The following is a 21,476-nucleotide window of genomic DNA, read 5'->3' as shown; positions in this document are numbered from 1 at the left end:
ATGGGGAAATTTGATTTGGTTCTCATCCAGTTCAGCTTGTGACCAGATTCGTGGAGAGAATTGAGTTCATGAACCAAGGTATCACTGCAATTCACAATATTCAAATGTAAGTAGAGATCCAGGGAGATCTAGAAAATAATCTGCAATTGTTTTGAGTACATCTTGCTCATATCCAAAGTAAATTTGATTATTTGTATCATTACTTCTTGGCCAATTTGTTAAGCACTTCATGGCAGATAATACCCAGGGAGGAAGGTCATCTGATTTGTCTTGTAGTATGACTATTCCATGCTTGCTTGTGTAGGCCATGTACATTATAGAGTGGGGAATTACTTGGTTTGAATATATGAGTTCTTCTAGGGATGGCACATATGGTTTGCAGATCAATCAGAATAACATCTCCAAACTTCTTCAACATCTTTCCAGCTTATTTCTCTATTATCTCCTGAGTTTTCTTGATCTTCTCTGATTTCATGATTTACTTTCTCCATAGTTGCCTGAGAGAAAGGTAATCTATGCTTCTTGGGAGTTCTACGAGATAAATTTTGTAATTTAAAGACATTCTCTTTATCTTTGGAGAAACTGCTAATGCTGTTTTTTCTCAATTCTTGATGACTTCATGGAAGTGTTTTAAGTGGAAAAGTTGCAGGAAAGCCAAATATCTGATTTTTGTCATCAAGATTTTCTGATCCTCAAGGTGGGTGTGGTGGTGCATGACTGTAATCTCAGCACTTGGGAGGCTGAAGCATGACCATTGCTTCGAGTTCAAGGCCAGCCTTGGCTACATAATTAGTTTAAGATCACCTTGAACTGCACAGAAAAACCCTGTCTCAAAAAAGCAAAACAAAACAAAACAAAACAAAAAAACTCTCTGTAGATCTCTGTAGTGTGCATTTTCCTTCTCATTTGTGTTTTGTGTGGTGGCTGCGAGTGACTTGGGTCTCACTGTACACTTAGATTTGTCTCTTCAATCCAGGGAGTCTTCATGGTTCTGCTTGGTTTCCCCTCCAAGTGCAGAAGTCTGGGAACTCTGTAAAGAGTGTACACAGGGCAGTCATTTGGATACCCTGGTTTCCCATATATGCCAGGGCCACTGCCTTTGCTGCCTGATGTCCAGTGTTTTGAAAACTTTTGTTTTATATATTTTTTAGATGTGAGAGTATGAGAAAATTGAGTTTCTTTTTTTTAAAAATGAATTTTATTGGTACATTTTAGGTATACAATATAATGACATTCATCATTGGAAATGTGCACCTTTACATAATCTCTCTTGGTTCTTATTTTTCCCCCTTCCCCTGCCCTCCCTTCAACCCCTCCATCCCTCCCTATTTACAGAAACTTTGTTTCCATTTTTCATTTTCTCATATTAATTCCATTCCCTTCTTTCTTTTCCCCTACCATTCCCACTTCCCCTTTGCCCCTTTTCTTCCTATTTCACATTATCTATTATACCTTTTAGTCCTTATTTACACTTTCAGTTTCTCACACCAGAGAAACTATTTGGTATTTACACATGTGTTTCTTATTTCACTTAAGAGTATCACCTCAGTGTGCATCCATTTAGCTATAAATGTCTCTAATTTCTCATTTTTTATGGCTGAGTAGTACTCCATTTTATTGAAAAAACCATTTTCTTTATCTAGTCTCCAGTTGATGGGCAATTGGGCTGCTTCCAAGTTTTAGCTACTACAAATTGTACTGCTATGAACATGGGTGCACATATATCACTGTGGTATGATTCTTTTAATTATTTGGGGAAGACACCCAGTAGAGAAATAGCTGGGAAAAAAGGAATTCCAGTCCTAGTTCTTTGAGATATCGCCATACTGGTTTCCACGGTAGTTGCACCAGTCTACACTCCCACCAGCAGTGGAGCAAGGTTCCTCTTTCCCCACAGCCCAACCAGCATTTGTTATTGGCTGATTTCATGATAGCAGCCATTCTTTCTGGGGTGAGGTGAAATCTCAGCGTTGTTTTCATTTACATCTCTTGAAAGACCAGTGATGTTGAACATTTTTTCTTATGTTTATTTGCTATTTCTACTTCTTTGTGTGAGAAATGTGTGTTCATTTCAGATGCCCATTTTTGGATTGGGTTTTTAAATTTGGGAGGTCTGATTTTTTAAAGATCTTTATAGATTCTAGATAGTAGACCTTTGTTCTGAGGAACAGCAGATGAAAATTTTTTCCCACATTGTGGGTTGTCTCTTCACGCTGTTGGTGGTTTCTCTTGCTGTGCAGAGCTTTTTAATAAGAAGAAAACCCACTTGTTGATTGTTTGTGCTAGTTCACAGGCAACTGAGGTTGTGTTCATAAAATCTTTTCCTACACCGATGCCTTCAAGAGTTCTACCTAACCTCTGTTCCAGCCGATTCAGCATTTCTGTTTTAATCTTTAATCCAGTTTAGTGCATGGTGAGAAATATAGGTCTAGTTTTAATCTTTGGCATGTTGAAATGCAATTTTTCCAGCATCATTTATTAAAGAGGCTATCTTTCCTCCAGTGAGAGTGTTTGGCTCCTTGTCAAAGATGAGGTGACTGAGCCTGTCTGGAGTTGTTTCTGCATCTCCTAATCTGTTCCACTGGTCCTCAGGTCTGTTTCTTTGCCAATACCATGCTGTTTTTATCACAGTAGCTTTGTAGTATAGTTTCAAGTTGGGAGTTGTGATACCCCCTGCCACGTCTCTGTTGCCTAGAATTGCTTTTGCTGTTCTGGATCTCTTCTTGTTCCAAATGAATTTTTGGATTGTTTTCTCAATGAAGTATGCTGCTGGGATTTCAGTTGGGATTGCATTGAATCTATATAGCAGTTTTGGAAGTATGGCCATGTTCACTATGTTGATTCTTCCTACTCAGGAGCAAGGGATGTCTTTCCATTTTCTGGTATTGTCTTCAATCTCTCTTTTCAGAGTGCTATAGTTTTCAGAGAAGATGTCTTTGATTTCTTTTGTTAGGTTGATTCCTAGGTATTTCAGTATTTTGGATGCTATCATGAAATGAATCGTTTGCCCTATTTCTCTCTCAGTGAGTCTGTTGTTTGTGTACAGGAATGCTATTGATTTTTGTATGTTGACCTTGTATCCAGCTACTTTACTGAATTTGGTTATTAAGTCTAGAAGATTTTTGGTGGGATCTTCTGCATTCTTTTTGCCAGTATCTTATTAAGGATTTTTTGCTTCTATGTTCATTAGTGAGATTGGCCTATAGTTCTCTTTTTTGGTTGGGTCTTTCTCTGCTTTGGGGATCAAGGTGATGCTTGCTTCCAGGAATGAATTCAGGAGTATTACTTCCCTTTCAATTTCATTGACGAGTTTAAACAGTAGTAGCAGTAGTTCCTCTCTAAATGTCTTGTAGAATTTGGCAGTGAAGCCATCAGGACCCGGGCTTTTCTTAGTTGGTAAGTTTTTAATTACATTTTCAATTTCATTGACTGATATTGGGTTGTTTAGAATTTTTAGGTCTTCTTGGTTCAACTTTGTTAATTCATACTTATGTTTCCATCTTACTGGCATATAGTTTCTTGAAGTAGGTATTGATGATCCTCTGGATTTCTGCTGGGTCCATTGTAATTTCATCCTTTTCATTCCTAATTGCATGGATTTGGGCCTTTTCTTTCCTTTTTCTGATAAAGTTGGCTAAGGGTTTGTCAATTTTGTTTATTCTTTTGAAGAGCCAACTCTTGGCTTTCACTGATTTTTTGTATTGTTCTCTTCATCTCCATTGCATTGAGTTCTGCTCGGATCTTTATAATTTCTTCCCTAGTATGAGCTTTGGGTTCCTCCTGCTCTTCTTTTTCTAGAAGCTTGAGGTTCGGCATCAGGTTGTTTAATTGGGCTCTCTCTGTTTTCCTGATATGACTATTCACTGCTATGAATTTTCCTCATAAGACTGCTTTCATTGTGTCCCATAGATTCCAATATGTTGTGTTGTCATTGTTATTTAATTGTAGAAACTGCTGATTTCTTCTTTAATTTCCTGTGTGACCCATTGGTTATTCAGAAGTGTGTTGTTCAATTTCTATGTGTTTATGAAATTCTTGCAGTTTCTTTTGCTATGGATCTCCAATTTCATCACACTATGGTCTGATAATATACAGGGGATAACTTCAATTCCTTTGCACTTACTTAAACATGTTCTATGAGCAAGTATGTGGTCTATTTTGGGAAACAACCTGTGTGCAGCTGAAAAGAATGCGTATTCTGATTTTGTGGGGTGGAACACTTTGTAAACATCTGTTAAGTTCATTTGTTCAAGAGTTTGATTGAGTGCTAGTACTTCATTACTTATTTTTTGTCTAATCTATTTGTGACAGTGGGGTATTGAGGTTGCCCACTACTATTGTATTAGTGCTTATTTGATTTTTCTTGTCCATTAGTATTTGTTTTACATAGTTGGGTGCACTAGTGTTTGGAGCATATTTGTATTTATGATTGTCATCTCTTCCTCTTGGATTGTTCCCTTTACAAGGATGTAGTGTCCTTCTTTGTCTCTCTTAATCACTGTTGGTTTGAAATCCACTTGATCTGCAAAGAGGATAGCTACTCCTGCTTTTTTTTTGGTTTCTGTGACATGGAATATTGTTTTCCACTCTTTAACATTCAGTCTATGAGTTTCTTTTTTAATTAAGTGTGTTTCTTGTATGCAGCGTATTGTTGGATCTTGCTTCTTGACCCATTCTTCCTGGCTATTTCTTCTGATTGGTGAATTGAGACCATTAACATTGATGGTTATAACTGATATGCATTGACTTATCATTGTCATGATTTTTTCTTTTTGTTGGATTTTCCCCCTTTGCATTTAATTTCTTGTTGTGCCTGATGGATTCATTCTGCTATGCTTCCTGGGGCTGTGATCCTCACTGTCTTTTCCTAGGATATTGTCTAAAATTTTTTGGAGTGCTGGTTTGGTATTCATGAAGTTCCTAAGGTGCTCTTTTGATGAAAGTATCTTATTTCTCCATCGATTTTGAAAGATAGTTTTGGAGGGTACATCAATCTGGGTTGGAGGCTGTTTTCCTTTAGGGCTTGAAATATGTCACTCCGCGCTCTTCTTTCCTTGAGGGTTTGCATTGAGAAGTCTGCTGTGATTCTGGTAGGCTCTCCTTTGCATTGATTTGTTTCTTTTCTCTAACTGCTTGTAGAAGTTTGTTCTTCTGTTGTGTTTCTGGAATCTTAACAATTATATGCCTATGTGTAGATTTGTTTGATCAAGGCTAGTTGGAGTCCTATATACCTCACTTTATCTGTATGTCAAGTTCTTTTCCCCTGCTTGGGAAGTTTTCTGCCATCACTTCTGTGAACAGTTTTTTTTTTTTTTATGTCATCTGTACTCTCTTCTGTTTCTTCATTGACTCCCATCAGTCTTATGTTATTCTTCTTTTCATCGTCTAGCAGCTGCTGGATTGAATTTTGTGGTCCCTTACTATTTTAAAGAAATTTTTCTTTTCCTGGTTCTAATTGCAATCTTATCTTCTATATCTGAAATTCTGTCCTCACAATGGTTCAATCTGTTGTGTAAACTGTCAATGGAGTTTTTAGTCTCCTGGAAATCTATTTGCATCTGTTTTATGGATTCCATGTATTTCCTATATTGGGATTCCATCACGTTCCTCAGCTCCTCTCTCTCTCTTTTTTTAAATCTGTGTCTGCTCTAGTTATTAATCATGTCTTGCACTATGGGCACGATCTCTGCTGTTATCAGAGAAATTATTTCTGATTTCATTTTTTCCAGATCTTTTTTTGTTGCCAGTTCAGGGAGTCCAGGTAGTTGAGTATCAGAGGGTTTCATCTCGTTTCCCTTTGGGGTTGCTTTAGGTGATCTGGAAGTCTGGTTTTGAGACTTGTTTAAGTGTCTTCTCATTTCACTGGGGTGTGTGGTGTGCATGTGTGTGCGTGTGTGTGTGTGTTTGTGTGTGTGTGTGCTGCTGGCGCTGGTGCGGCTTACCTCCTCAGCACTGGTGGTGGCTCTGAGAAAATCCAGTTTCTGTTACTCTATCTTTTGTGTATTTTTTGGTTTGTCTTTGTGGTGCTAATATTTGAATTCAGGGCCTCATACATTCGAGGCATGCACTGTATCACTGAGCTACATCCCCAGCCCATTATATGCTCCATTTTAAATATTGAAAAATATGGACCATAACTAAGATAGAATATTTTTCATCGCTACATATTCTGGAAATAGCTACCGCTTATTTCTTTTTAGTTTTTCCACCCATAAATCTTGCATGCTGTGTAGCACAATGTTTGTGGGGGTCAGATAGACTTGAGACTAAATATGGAACTTATTATTTTTGCGTTATCTTTCATAAGTTACTAGTCTCTCTGGCTTTGGTTTTCTTATCTAACACACAGAGGTAGATACACATGGAGCCACCTTGCACTGTGATGCTGCATGGAAGCCAAAGGTGCACTCCCTGCACGGCCCCTCTGGCCACTCAGACAAGAGCTGAGCCCAGGCTGGGACTAGCAGCTCAGCTGTGAGCAGCAGCCCCGCCAACTACAGTGGACTCACCTGACGCTGCACCCTGGGAGCCAGGTCTGAAGGCCTAGATGGGAACCACTTCATCTGGTATGGCTGGGGCTCTGCTGTTAGGCACATGCCAGGCCGTGCCACCATGGAGGTGTCCATGGAGGAAGTAATGCTGAATTCTCAAGGCCTGACATCACTCACCATGGAGTCCAGTCTGTGCAGCAGCAGCATTAGCAGCAGCAGTTTTGCCCTTGCTTCTAAGAGATAAAACAGTGTTTGAAGTGTGCCCAAAGCCAGGGTGACATTAAACTTCAAGGATGTGCTGAAACACTGCAGACTTGCAAATGGATTTGTTTAATCAAGAAGTTTAAATTGAAGAAATATAAAATCAACTCTCATGACTGAGTTACTTTCACATAAAAATGTAATTGACAGCGAAAGAATACAGTGTAAAACTGTCAGTTAAACCTCTCCTCAGTTAATAATCTCCTTGCTTTAGACTGGCAATCGAAGAGGGTATTCTGACTGCACAGAAGTTCATTGAGGTGGTATAGAATTTGGAATGGGCAAATATTTGTGTCACCTCCTTCAACCAGTTGTTGCTATTGTTTGTGAGTTAATTAGAATAAAGCGATTTTCTTCCAAGACAGAAATATATAGGTAATGATACTTATTTCATGGGATACTGCAAGGACTAAATAAAACTGTACTTAGAAAACATCTAGTGCACTGCCAGGTACATAAAGAGTGCCTAAGAATGAGTAGTTAATGCTCATGGTCAGGAGTTAGGAAAAATATAAGGCAGAGAAAAGCAGATTAGAGTATAAAGATCACAGTTTTTGAATACTGGGAAAAATACTACAAACTACTCTGATGCAACCTTGCTGTGGCAGTTTTTAGAATTTAGACTCTTGGTGATTCAATTTGGTGACAATTCAGAATGATTCCTATTTGACTTGCATGGGAAATGTAGCTGGGTTAGAGGAATCCAGAAATCCATACTGAAGATGTGGATGAATAGGTATCAGTGTGGTATAATAATGACTATGATAGAAAAGGAAAATCAGAGTTATAAAGCTGGGGGGAATGACTTAGGGATTCACCTATGCAGCTCTAAGACATAAAACCCATTCAGTTTTACATACAGGTAAAAAATAAACCCATTCAGGCAGTGTAAGCTCCACTGCACCAGTTCTTTGGTTTTGGAATTACTTGCTTTCTGGATAGGAGGGGAAGTGAAATGGTTGATTTTAGCATGAAAGGGCCTAGCTGAAGGCAAATGTAAGCTCCTTTTAAATTGAAGAGCTCTATGAATAATATGGTCTAGCTTTTTAATTCTCCCTTGATGGGTTTCTTTATATCATCAAATTATATCATTTGCTGTTGCCACTGAAGCTTTTAACGCCCTATCTCGGTTGAGCCAGATGTGGAGTGGAAGGTGACTCAAGGTCAGTAATTTGGTCTTGGCCCTTAAGTTATCACTCTGTTGTCTTTCTTCAGTAGATAAAAGGGGCCCATGAGCTCTATTGTCTGTCAAGTGGCTTTCATTTATAACTTTAAAAGAGGTTGTCAGCTTAAACAGTTTCCCAAGGTGGAAGTTTTAATATTCAGAGATTCAGGCTGCTTTTGGAAGCTGAATTCTTTTGTTGCTGATAAAAATCAAAAACAGCTCTAGAATTGGTAGAAAGATTCTTGTGTTTAAAATTGCTCTTGGGATCACGTGTTATTGTCAGGAAGTATTCGCTTTGTGAATAATGGGGACACAGTTTCTGCCCCCTGGCCTATTCTATCCCAAGAGCTCAATGCTTGATGCTGCCTTATGCATTGGCTAGGGGATCTTCCCCCATTTTGAGCTGGGGTCAGAGATTGCAAAGATTTCTCTTTTGACTTAACATGGTCATCCTGTAACATATTTTTGAAAAATGATCTGAGTATCAGCCTAAAGGAGAGAAAACAGACATATGGAGAACCTAGGATTAGTTTTTAGGATCAAGACATACCACTGGGACCAAGACTAGGGTCTATGGAAAGAGGCTCACTGAAGCAAAGTGGTACCTGAACTTGAGGCTTTTCTTCCTTACCTCCCATGCATGGCCTGGTACAGGGTTACTTAAGCTTTGCAATATTGACATTTGTGCTGGATAATCCTTTGTGGTGGGGGAGCTGGGCTGTCCAGGGTGTTTAGCATCATCTCTGGCTTCCAACAACTAAATGTCAGTAGCATCTCTTCCCTCTCCCCAGTTGCAATGGCCAAAAATGTCTTCAGGCATTGCCAAATGTTCTCCAAATGAGTATGCAAAAATCACCCTTGGTTAGAAATGACTGATATACTAGTTAAAATCTTGGGCTTTGGAATCAGGCAGACATTGGTAAAATGTGACTACTGTTTATCAGCTGTTTGGGGCAGTGACTTGATCTAGTAGGTCTGAGTAGCTCCATCTAACAATGCCTGCAAAAATGGCATACACCTGTAATATCAGCACTTGGGAGGCTGAGGCAGGAGGATCACCGTGAGTTTGAGGCCAGCCTGGGCTACATAGTGAGTTCAAGGCTATCCTGGACTATGTAGAGACACCCTGGCTCAAAAAACAAAACAAAACAGAACAGCACAGTACCTGCCAAGACTTTCTTTTGTTGTTCTCCTTTGTCTCTGGATTCCTACTTCCCCATCATCTTCTGCTAGCTCTGGTCTTAGATTGCTCAGAGTACTTACCATACTTACAGGTTGCTTACTGTATTAGTTGCCGGACACAGTGCCAGGCACCCATAACTTAAAGGAGGAGATGTTTAATTTAGCTCATGTTTTAAGGGGATTCAGTCCATGGTCACATGGCTCTAAGGCAGAACCATCATGGTTGAGAGTTGTGGTGGAGCAAAGCTACTTAGTTCATGGCGGCCAGGAAGTGGAGCAGCGGAGCAGTGCCTGAGAAGAAAAGGCAAGGGACCAGGCATAGCACCCAAGGTCACACCTCCATGACCCACCCAAACACATGTAGAAGTGTGCACCACCAATCCCCAGGGTGACTCTCAAGCCAATCAGGTTTACACATCAAGCATAACTGTCACCCTTACTGAGATCTGATGTTGTCTTGCTTAGCTTGATTCCTGACCTTTAACCAACTGCAACTCTGTTATTTTATATTGATAGGCTTTGGGAAGAAGACCTGGGTAGTGTCTGTGGGGTCCTGATTTAGTTATGTGAATTATCCTCTCAATCTATTCTAGCCTCCTGAATTCAAAGGACTGGGCCAATACAAAACAAACACCAGGAATATTTCAGGTCACCCAAAGGAAAAAGTTTAGAACATCACAGTTAGAATTTACTGGGGGAGTTTATTGAGAGAAGATATGAACTTACTTTTCTTGGAAATGAATTACAAGTGGGTACATAGCTCCTGCTTGAAGTTGTTTAGATACAGTCTGGTTATTTATTTATTTATTTGCAGTACCGGAGATGGAACTCAGGACCTTGCTCTTGCACTGAGCTAACTCCTTGGCCCTAGATACAGTCTGTTTTTAGAAGAAATATATTAAATTAATCTTCCAATATTACTAAGAGAACACATGTGTAGAGTGAATTCTAAAATTTAGTAATGTGCTTTACTCCACAATCAATAGCATTTAAACCTAGTGTAGGGACCTACACAAAAAGAGTTGGAAGATAAATTTGAGGTTATCTGGCTCTGTCTTCTCAAAAACATAGACATCCAGTTCTCTTCAGTGTTCCTGACTTGTGGTCATTCAGATTCTTCTTGAGTGCTTTGAGAGATGGGGCTACCATCAGGTTCTCAGTTCATTTCATATCTAATGCTTGTGAGAAAAACACCACAAATGCTACTGCAGACTAGAATCTATTTCATTGAATTCATCACCCATATATCCTTGTTATAGTTTATCTTTTCATTGTTTTTGTTTCTGAAACTTCATTAGACTAAGTCTCAGAGAGATGACCATGGGGATAGACTTCTTTTCAATAAGTTAAATCTTCCCTTGACTCTTTTGTACTCTGGTTAGCATTCTGAGGATGTACCCTTGGCCAGATATGGATATCATATTGGAGATGTCTGAACAGCAAAACCTCCTTTTAAATTCCAGTCTGCTACTACTCCAGTTTATTGTGTGAGCAGACATGGTATGGGATTGGCCCAATAGGACCTCGTTTATTTATGTATTCCTCAGGTTATGGACATTTGGGTTGTTTCTAGTTTTTGGCAAAGATGACAGAAACTTTTCTTAACCTGGAATCTGCTGTAAAAATTAGTGTGGGTTTTTGTGTGAATTTAAGTTTGTGTTTCATTGGGCAAATACCATAAGTGAGGTTCCTATGTCATTTGGATGTATTTGATTGTGAGTAACTTTGTAAGAAACTGTCAAACTGTTATCCAAAGTTCCCGTCCTATTTCACATTCCCACCAGCAATGTAGGAGAATTTTACAGTTGGTCTGCATTCTCACCAACTCTTAACATTGTTAGTTTTTTTTATTTTGCAGTCACTCCAGTAGGGATATAGCAGTATCTCATTGTGGCTTGGACTTGCAAGTACTTATTAATGATCAATAATGTTGAGATCTTTTCATGTGATTTTTATTCAGTCCACATGTCTCCTTGGGTCGAGCCTCTGCTTCAGTATTTTGCTATTTCTTTTATTTTATTGTGTCTTTCAGGTTTCTATAGCAAAATATCATAGACTGGATAGCTATACACAGTGGCAGATTAGGTATCTCATAAGGGCTGCTTTCTGGTTCGTAGATAGCACCTTATGGCTGTGTCCTTACATGGTAGAAGGCAGTGTCCTTACATAGCAAGACAGGGGCACTGATCTCATTCTTGAGTGCTCTCCCTTATGACCTATCACTTCCCCAAAAGCTCCCCATCTTTTTTATTTTGAGACAGGATCTAGTTATGATGCTCAGGTTGGCCTTGAACTTGAAATCCTCCTGCCTCAGCCTCTCAAATATCTAGGATTATGGATGTGGGCCACTGTGCCTGGCTTAAGCCCTACATCTTAATACCATAACCTTGGTGTTTAGGACTTCAACATGTGCACTTTTTAGGAGGAATCCAAACATTCAGATTATAGCTTGTTCTTTGTTTTCTTACTACATTCTGAGAGTTTTGAATACAATTTCTCAGTCAGATATGTGATTTGCAAATATTTTCCTTCAGTACAATATTGACTGGGAGTGGTAAAATTCCAATTGCTATGTTATTCCTATCTATCTCAATTTATTGTTGATTGTATTTACTAATTTTTAAAAAAATTACTTTTAACTGATACAAATAAATTGTAGATTTTATGGAGTGCTCTGTGATGTTTTGATACTTATCTTCAATTTTTATTTTTTTATTAGTACATGTTTGGAGTACATAAGAATTACATTCCTTGTGGGGAGTTGGTACAAGTACATAAAACATCTTAATTCTTTAAAAAAAAATCTTCTTTCCCTCCTTTCCCTCCCCCATCTCTCTAGCTCATGGTCCCTTTTCTGGTCTGAAATATGGGATACAGCTAAGGAAGTGTTATGGATTCCTTGGTGAGTACTTCTTCAGCTGTATCCCACAAAGAGTAGCATTATGTTTGCATTTTAATTCAGCTCAAAATACATTCGAATTTCTTTGAGATTTTTTTTTGACACATGGGTTGTTTAGAAGTGTATTATTTTTCATACATTGGGGAATTCTCCAAATATCTTTCTGATGTTAGTTTATCTTCAATTATATTATGGTTAGAGAAAATACTTTATATGACTTTAATTCTTTAAAATTTGTTAGCATTCGTGTTAGACCTCAGAATATGACCTATCTTATGCATGTTTTATGTATATTTATAAAAAATATGGTGGCTGGAGATGTAGCTCAGTGGTAGAGCACTTGCCTAGCATGTCCCGGGCTCAGTCCACAGCAACACACACACATACACACACACACACGCATCCCTGTATCCTATTGTTTTGATGTTATAAACATCAATTACCTTTTATTGGTTGATTGCATTGTGTAGGTCTTCTATCTTTACTAATTTTCTGACTACTTGTCCCATCAATTACTAAATGAGGAGTTTCAGGTCCACAACTACAAACTGTAGAGAAAACTCTTGTAGCTCTATTGGTTTTTGCTTCTTTATTCTAAAGCTCTGTTGTTAGCTGCAATACACATTTAGAATCATGCTGTCTTGGGGAACTGAGTCTTTTTCAATATGTAGTCCCTTTCAGCTCTGGGAATATTCCTTGTTCTGAAGTCTGTTTGGTATATTTATACAGCAATGCAAGCTCTCTTATTATTATTGTTTTTGTGACACATATTTTATTCAATCTATCTGTTTTTATATGTAGTGGATTTCTTATAGACAGCGTATCACTGGGTCTTATTTTTAAATCCCATATTATGATCTCTGTTTTATAATTGACATATTAAGATGTTTTTACATCAATGTAATTATGAATATGGTTAGGTTGAAATATACCATATTGCTAGTTTTCTATCTATTTTGTGTATTCTTTTTTTCTTTTTCTTCTTCTGACTTCTTAAAAATTAATTGATTATTTTTGTTTCTAATTTCCTACACTATTGACATATTATTTATACATTTAAAAATAATTTTAAGTGGTTGCTCAAGGATTTACCTTATACATCTATTGTAGATTAAATATTCTGTGTCCTCCTAGAATTTATACATTGAAGCACCAAACCTAAATATGGTGGCATGTGGAGATGGGGGATTTGGGAGGTAATTAGGGTTAGATAAAATCATAAACATGGGGTCCAGGTCTAATAGGAATAGGATTCCTTAAGGAGGGACACCCAAGAGTTCGTGCTCTCACTACCATGTGAGGACACAGCAAGAAGGTAGCTGTTGACAAGCTAGGAAGAGAGCCCTCACTAGAAACGGAGTTGGCTGATACACTGATCTTGGGCTTCCCACTCTCTAAAAGTCTTGCAATTCAGACCACCAGAACATGGTATTTATTATGGCAGCTTGAGAAGACTAAAACAACATTTAAAATTAATCAGAATATAGTTTCAAATAATACTGCTTTAGGTATAGTGTAAAGATCTTATAACACTGTACTCCTAATTCCTTCTTCCCATCCTTTTATCATTGTCAAACATTTTACTTTGACACACGATACCTTATATTGTTAGTATTCTTGCCTTAGGTCATCAGTTTTCATTTGAAAATGAAAACAAAAACATAATTGCATATTTACCTTATTTCTTACATTTCCAAGACTCTTCATTTTTTTGTGTAAGTCCAAGTGTCTGTCTAGTGTCATACAGTGGTACCTCAGTTTACAAAGTTTGTTTTGTGGTTTTGGGGAAGATGGCTGTGTTTGTGTTTGTGTGTGGAAGATGGCCTGGGTTGTGTTTGTGACCCGATGTGGGGTTTGTGAACAGAAGCAAAATTTTGCCAAATGCTTTCTTTTGCAAACTAAATTGTTTGCAAACAGAAACATTCGTGAACCAAGGCATTACTATATTCCTTCTGCCTGAACAACTTCCTTTAAAATTTTTTAGAGTGCAATTCTACTGGTAATAAATTTCTCTCAATTTTTGTTTGAGAAATTTATGTTTGTTTATCTCTCCTTCATTTTTTGAAAGATATTTTAATGAAAATAGAATTCTGGCTCAGCCATTCCTTCCATTGGTCTATTAAAAAAAAAAGTCACACCACTGCCTTCCAGCTTTTGTGTTTTCTGACAGGAAATTTGCTATAGTTTTCATTTTTGTCCTTTGTGTAATGTGTCTTTTCATTCCAGCTGACTTCTAATGTTTCTTCTTTGTTTTTCCTTTTAAGCACTTTGAATGTAATATGCACAGATATGTTTTGCATGGTATTTATCCTGCCAAATGACAGGTGACATCATTAATTTTGAAATATTCTCACTATTATTTCTTTGACTATTTCCCCACTTCATTCTCTATATCTTCTCCTGGAAAAGAAACAGAATCTTTTTTCTAGGATTCCAATTACTTGTGTATTAGACCAGATGATATTGTCTTACAGGTCTTGGATGCTTCATTCTGTTTTTCTCTGTCTTATTTTTCTCTTCATGTTTCAGGGTTGAGTAACTCCTATTGATCTGTATTCAAATTCACAGAGATTTTTCCCTTTAGCTATGTCAAGTCTATAGGCATTATTCATCTCTATTCCTGTGCTTTTCCTTTTTGGTATCTTTCTTATAATTTCCATCTTTCTGAACTATATGATCTTGCATGCCCAGCACCTTTTCCATTACAACCTTTAACATGGTTTTTAAAACTTTTCTCTCAAGTCTAACATCTATGTCTTATCAGTCTGATTCTGTTGATTACCTTGTCCCTAGACAGTCTTATTTTTCAATATTGGGAATTAACCCAGAGCCTTCACACTGAGGTACATTTGCGGCCCTCTTTTAAAATTTTGAGTCACTAAGTTACTCAGGCTGGGTTGGAACTTGTGATATGTTTTTTTTTTTTTTTTTTTTTTTTTGTACTGGGGATCAAACTCGGGTCCTTGCACTTGTGAGGCAGGTGATGGAACCACTGGGCTAAATCCCTGGCCCTGAACTTGTGATACTTCTGCCTCAGCTCCCTGAGTGCTGAGATTACAGGCTTGACAGTGTTTTTGTTTCTTTACTTTTAAAAAATATGTCTAGTAGTTTTTGGTTGAAAGCCAGACAGCTTTAGTACTATAGAGACTGAAATTTTTATATTTGGAAATGGTGTTCTTTCTGCTTGGCCTTAATATAGTGGTTGAGTCAATCCAGACAGGAGCTGAGTTGGGTTTAGGATTAATTTTTCTGTAGTTACCTTCTGTTTTAGTTTGCTAGTGTTGCTGTAATGAAGTGCCGCAAACTAAGTGGCTTACACAATAGAAATTTGTCATTGTACAGTATGGAGAATAGAAATTCTAAATCAAGGTATCAGCAGGATTAGTTCCTCTTCCTCCTCCTCCTCTTCCCTTTCCTCTTCCTCCTATTCCTTCTCTTCCTCTTACTTCTTCCATGGTACTGGGGATCACACCCATGGTCTTTGCACTGAGCTACATCCCCAATCATTTTTTTTCCCATTAAGTTTATTGGTACATTTTTGGTCTAAAATACAGTTAATTCATCATTGGGATCTTGTACCATTACATGAGTATCTTGGTTCTTATGTTTTTCCCCTTCCCTTGCCCTCCCTTCACCCCCTCCACATTTCCCTATTTGCAAAGACTTTGTTTCCATTTTTTTCCTCTTATATTTTTTTCTTTTCCCTTTTTTCCTTTCCCCTACCCCTCCCACTTCCCCTGCTCCTTTAGACCTTTTCTTCCTGTTACACAATATCAATTATACATTTTTAAAATTACAATATCACGATCTAGGAGACATTACCACAGATTTTACAGAATTTAAAGGGATATAGAAAGCATATTACAAAAATCTGTTTTGAAATAAATTTGATAATTTCTAAGAAGTACCTTGGAAGACAAATTAATGAAACTAACTCTGGAGGAAATATAAAATTTGAATAGCACCTATTAAAGAAAGTATATTCCTAGCTTGGAAACCTACCTATATGACAACAGCAGGCTCATATACATTTTAAATGATAAATAATATCAAACAATTAAAGCAGAAAAAGGAAGGAACACTTCTCCCCTTATTTTAGGAACTCAACATTGTGCTAATCCTAAAACTGGATAAAGATAATAGAAGAAAAAAGTATGAACATAGATAGAAATTTGTTTAACAAAACAAACTCTTAGAAGTCAGATCTGGCAGGATGTAGAAAGTGGTTTTGTTATAGGGCTGGCAGTGTTGGTTCAGCATTGGAAGATCCATCCCCAAAAGTCATCATTTTAACAGAGGATAATCCTGTCACTAGATGGAGAAAAAGTATTGGACTAAATTCTACAGCTGTTCATAGTAAAAGCTATCAGGAGACTAGAAGTAGAACAGAACCTTCTCAACAGATTAAAGACATGTACTACATACTTCCAGTGAGAGCACCTTATATGAATGGAGAAGATGCAATGCTTTCTCCTTAAGGTGGGGAACAAGGGCAGATATGCTTACTCTTTATCTGTCCATGAAACTTTGAAACCTAGGCCCCACCAAAATAGTCTGGCAATAAAATGACACAATTAGGATAAGATTGGCAAGGTAGAAGCAAAATCTTTATATGTAGATGAAATGATCATTTACAGAGAAAATACTAAGAAATCTCTAGGAGCCCCTAGAACTTGTACTTGAATTTAGCAGGATTAGAAAACACAAGGTATATATAAAAATTCAGGCCTGTGTATACTTGCTATAAATGAAGAATTGTATATTGAAATTGAAAAGTTATGTAGGAGTACAAGGGACCTAGAAAAGTTAAAATAAAAAACAGTATTGGAAAACGTTTAGTACCTAATTTTAAGACTTCTTCTAAAGCTACAGTAATCAAGGCAGTGTTGGTGTAAGGAAAGACATATAGATCATTTGAATAAAACAGAGAATCTAGAAATAAAACCACACATATATGGTCCACTGAGTTTTGAAAGATTATTTAACATTAGCATTTTACAGAATATAAACTCAATTCAAAAGCCGAGGAAGATATAGTGTTTTCAGCAAACGGCACTAGAACATCTGGTATCCGTATATAAAAAATTAACCTCAACCCTTTTTTCCATACATGAAAATAACTTGAAGGGATCTATGAACCTGTATAAGAAAGCCTAAAAGTATAAAACTTTAAGAAGAAATTATAAGGGAAAATATTTATGAATTCAGGGTAGGCAAGAACTACCTAGGATACAAAAGACATGATGTATAAAAGAAAAAAATTGATAAATGAGATTCCATCAAAATTTAGAACTTTAAATGACATCATGAAAATGAAAAGTAGTCCTTAAACAGACCATATTTACAATGCATATAACCTATTAGCAGAATATATAAAGAATTCTTAGAGCTAGCTCATTAATAGACAACCCAATTAAAAAGTAGACATAAGAAGATGATAAATAGCCAGTATAGCACAAGGAAAGGTGTGCAACTCTAGAATCAAATACTAATCAGTACAATAACAAGATTGAATTATACACTCATAAGGGAGATGAAGTGACAAGTTTTAAAAGCCTTGTCATGACTTTTTCTTTTTCTTGGATTCTCCCCCTTTGCATTTAATTTGTCACGCCCAATGGATTCATTCTGCTGGGTTTCCTGGGGTTGTGAGTCTCATTGTCTTTTCCTAGGGTATTGTCTAAAATTTTTTGGAGTACTGGTTTGATATTCATGAAGTTCCTGAGGTGCTCTTTATCATGAAAGTATCTTATTTCTCCATCAATTTTGAAAGATAGTTTTGCAGGGTACATCAGTCTGGGTTGGAGGCTGTTTTCCTTTAGGGCTTGAAATACATCACTCCAAGTTCTTCTTGCCTTGAGGGTTTGCATTGAGAAGTCTGCTGTGATTCTGATGGGTTTTCCTTTGTATGTGATTTGTTTCTTTTCTCTCACTACTTGTAGAATTTAGTTCTTCTGTTGGATTTCTGGAATCCTAACTATTATATGCCTATGTGTAGATTTTTTTTGATCAAGGTATTTGGAGTCCTATATGCCTCACTTACCTGTATGTCAAGTTCTTTCCCCCTCCTTGAGACGTTTTCTGCCATCACTTCTGTGAACAGTTTTTTTATGTCATCTGCACTCTCTCCTCTTTCTTCTTTGACTCCAGTCTTATGTTATTCTTCTTTGCATTGTCTAGCAGCTGCTGGATTGATTTCTCATGTTCCCTTACAATTTTAAAGCAATTTTTCTTTTCCTCCTCACTAATTGCAATCTTATCTTCTGTATGTGAAATTCTATCCTCACATTGGTTCATTCTGCTGCGCAGAGTTTTGATGGAGTTTTTAATCTCTTGGAAATCTGTTTGTATCTGTTTATGGATTCCATTTGTTTCCTATGTTGGGATTCCATCATGTTCCTCAGATCCTCTATTTTTTTTGGTCTGTGTCCTCTCTAGATTTATTAATCATGTCTTGCACCATGAGCAAAATCTTTGCTGTTATCTGAGTAATTATTTCTGATTTCATTTTTCCCAGATCCTCTTTTGTTGCCAGTTCAGAGAGTCCAGGTGGTTGAGTATCAGAGTGTTCCATCTCGTTTCCCTTTGGGGTTGCTGTAGGTGATCTGGAAGTCTGTTTTTGAGGCTTGTTTACATGTCTTCTCATTTCCACGTGTGTATGGGTGCTTCTGGTGCCTGAGCGACTCAGCTTCTCTGCCCTAGGAGCTTAGGATGGCAGCGGGGGAGCTTCCTTCTGGGTTCTGGGACTGGCTTACCCCCCAATTATTTTTAATTTTTAAATTTTGAGACAGGTTCTCGCTAAATCACTAAGTAGCCCAGGCTGGGGTCAATCTTGTAATCCTCCTGCCTCAGGCTCTCAGATTACTGGGATGATAGGCATGTACCACCATGCCTAACCAGGGTTATTTTCTTCTGGGGGCTATGAGGAAAGGATCTGTCCTTTGCTTTGCTCCTTGGCTTGTAGATGGTCATCTTCTTGGTCTCTTCATATCAATATTTTCTATGTATGTCTGCCTCTACGTTTTTTCTTTTAAAAATGACACCAGCCATAATCAGGGCCCATCCAAATGACCTCATGATTGACTCTATAAAGACCTGTGAAGGTTATACTTAATTGTCAATTTGATTGGATTAGTATTCCCCAATGGGGATTAAGAAAGCACCCTTCTGAGTGTGGGTAATGAAAGTGTGACCTTTGGGTCCATATCTTGTCCCTTGCCCTTTCCTCTCTGGTACTTGCTTCCCTGCCCTGCTTCCCAAACATGAACCGAGAGAGGTTTGCTCTACCACACAATTCTGCCATGATGTTTCTGCCTTAAAACTACCTGACCACAGGCTGAATTCCCTGAAAGCATGAGGCAAATTAAACCTCTCCTTTAAGTTGTGAGCACTGGGTATTGTGTCCCAGTGATGAGAAAGCTAACTAATGTAGAAAATTGGTACTGGGAGTACTAATTGGTTTGGAGGAGGTGTTTCACCGGGGAGCAAGCCTTTGAAGGACATGACCCTCTCTCTGGCCCTTTCTCTCTCTCTTTTAGCTACCATGGGTCGAGCAGGATTCTTCTACCATGCCCTCCTACCGTACTGTTTTTGCCCTGGAATCAGGTAACCACGGATTGAGCCCCCTGAAAACGAGTCAAATATTTTTTTTTTAATTTGAATTTCAAGTGTCAGGCATTTTGTCTCAGAGATGGGAAATAACTAATACAGACTATGGTACCACAGAAGTGGGGTTGTCGCTGTGACTATACTTTTATCATGTGGTTCAGAAGCCTTTTGAACTTGTTTGTGGGAGATTGGAAAGGTTTGGAGATATTGGATAGAAAATCCTTAGAATGATCTAAGTAAAGCCCAGTGGGCAATTCTGGTGGAAGCTCAGAAGATCTGAATGGTGATAGGAATGTGGGCAGTAAAGGTCAGGCTCATGTGGTTTCAGAAAGGAACAAGGACTATATTGGAAAATGGACTAGGGACCATGAGTATTACATTCTGGAAAAGAATTTATTTACATTTTTCCAGGGTCCTATGACTTAGAGTTAGGCCGTATTTAAAGGTCTAGACTATCTAGTGGAGGAAATTTCCAAGTTAGCTAATGTTCAGGTTGTGGCATGGTACTGCTGGCTGCTTTCAACCAGGTTTATAATAAGAATCAGGAGCAAAAATCAGAGCCAAAGAATTGAACATTTTGCAGCTTGGTCAGAAAGGAAATATCTATAATATTGGGGGCAAAGATAGTATGTTTATTGAAAAGGTTAGTGTCATTAAAAAGAAGCCAAGTACTTTGCATTGGAATGAAAGGAAAGATGGCTTGACCACATCTCATGAATTGGCCAGACCCCACCCATCAAAGGCTCAAGAGTGTACAGTGAATGGGTAAACTTCTTTGAAAGACTGCTTTGAGAAGAGAAGTGGGCTTGCTCACTTGGGGCCACCTAGGGAAGTGAATCCATAAATTCAGCTATCTTGGCACTCAGAGGCCACTACAGCCATGGTCCATGTGGGGTCTGATGACTGCTGGTGGAAGACCTGGGCATTAGCCACATGGTTCTCATTTTATAGTCATGCAGAATGCAAGAGTTGTAGGGTCATGGAGGCTTCCACCTAGATTTCAGGAGAATGTTTGGGAGGCCAGGTAATGTGCCTCTGAGAGGGCTATGTATGAAGTTATAAGAATAAAGCAAAAGGTGCAGTGGAAATTCCAGGAAGTTAGAGATGCCATGACTGTGGAATATCTGCTGAGGAAAGATACAGGCAGCAAATTGTTTTTTTTTTTTTTTTTTTGGTACCGGGGATCAAACTCAGAACCTTGTGCTTGCCAGGCAGGTGGTGGCACCACCGAGCTAAATCCCCAGCCCTGGTCCAATTTCTTTCTACCCTTCTAGAATAGGGATGTAAGGGCTGGGGACTTAGCTCAGTGGTTCTGGCACCTGCCTTGCAAGTGCAAGGTCCTGAGTTCTATCCCCAGTACAAAAAAAAAAAAAAAAAAATAGAATGGGGATGTTTACCCTGTGCCACCATATGTTGGAAATACTTAACTTTATTTTTGACTTTTACAGGAGCTCACAACTAAGAGTTTGCTTTGAGTCTCAGAGAAGTCTTTGGACTTGAACTTTTGAACAATGGTGAAACTGTTAAGACTTTGGAAACTGTTAGAGGTAGACTAAATGCATTTTGAATATACAGATATGACCCTTTTGGGGGTCAGGGACACAATGTTGTGGTTTAGAACTAAAATGTCCCCCCAAAGTCTCATATATTTAGAGGTGGGGCTTGTGGAAGGTAATTAGACCATAAGAGTGTTATACTCATCAGTAGATTAATCAGTTGATGACTACATAGCTGAATGTGCTGTTGGAGGTGGGCCTGGCTGGAGGAGGGATATTATTGGGAGCTTGGCTTTGGAGGCTATATCCCTCTTTCTGGCCCTTCTTTTGTCTGTTTCCTGGCTGTTATAGATTGAGCAGCTTTCCTATGCATT

At 38.1% G+C, this 21,476-nt stretch overlaps 1 pseudogene; it reads right to left on the bottom strand.

The window, feature by feature from the left end:
* LOC101707674 (DEP domain-containing protein 1A-like) overlaps positions 1-21,476 on the bottom strand; it is a 113,201-nt pseudogene that overhangs the window by 1,632 nt on the left and 90,093 nt on the right.

This window comes from Heterocephalus glaber, unplaced genomic scaffold (assembly GCF_053883595.1).
Source record: "Heterocephalus glaber isolate CG9 unplaced genomic scaffold, H.glaber_assembly_v1.0 deba00000071, whole genome shotgun sequence".
Lineage (NCBI taxonomy): Eukaryota > Metazoa > Chordata > Mammalia > Rodentia > Bathyergidae > Heterocephalus > Heterocephalus glaber.
This window is presented reverse-complemented; position numbering and strand designations above follow the sequence as displayed.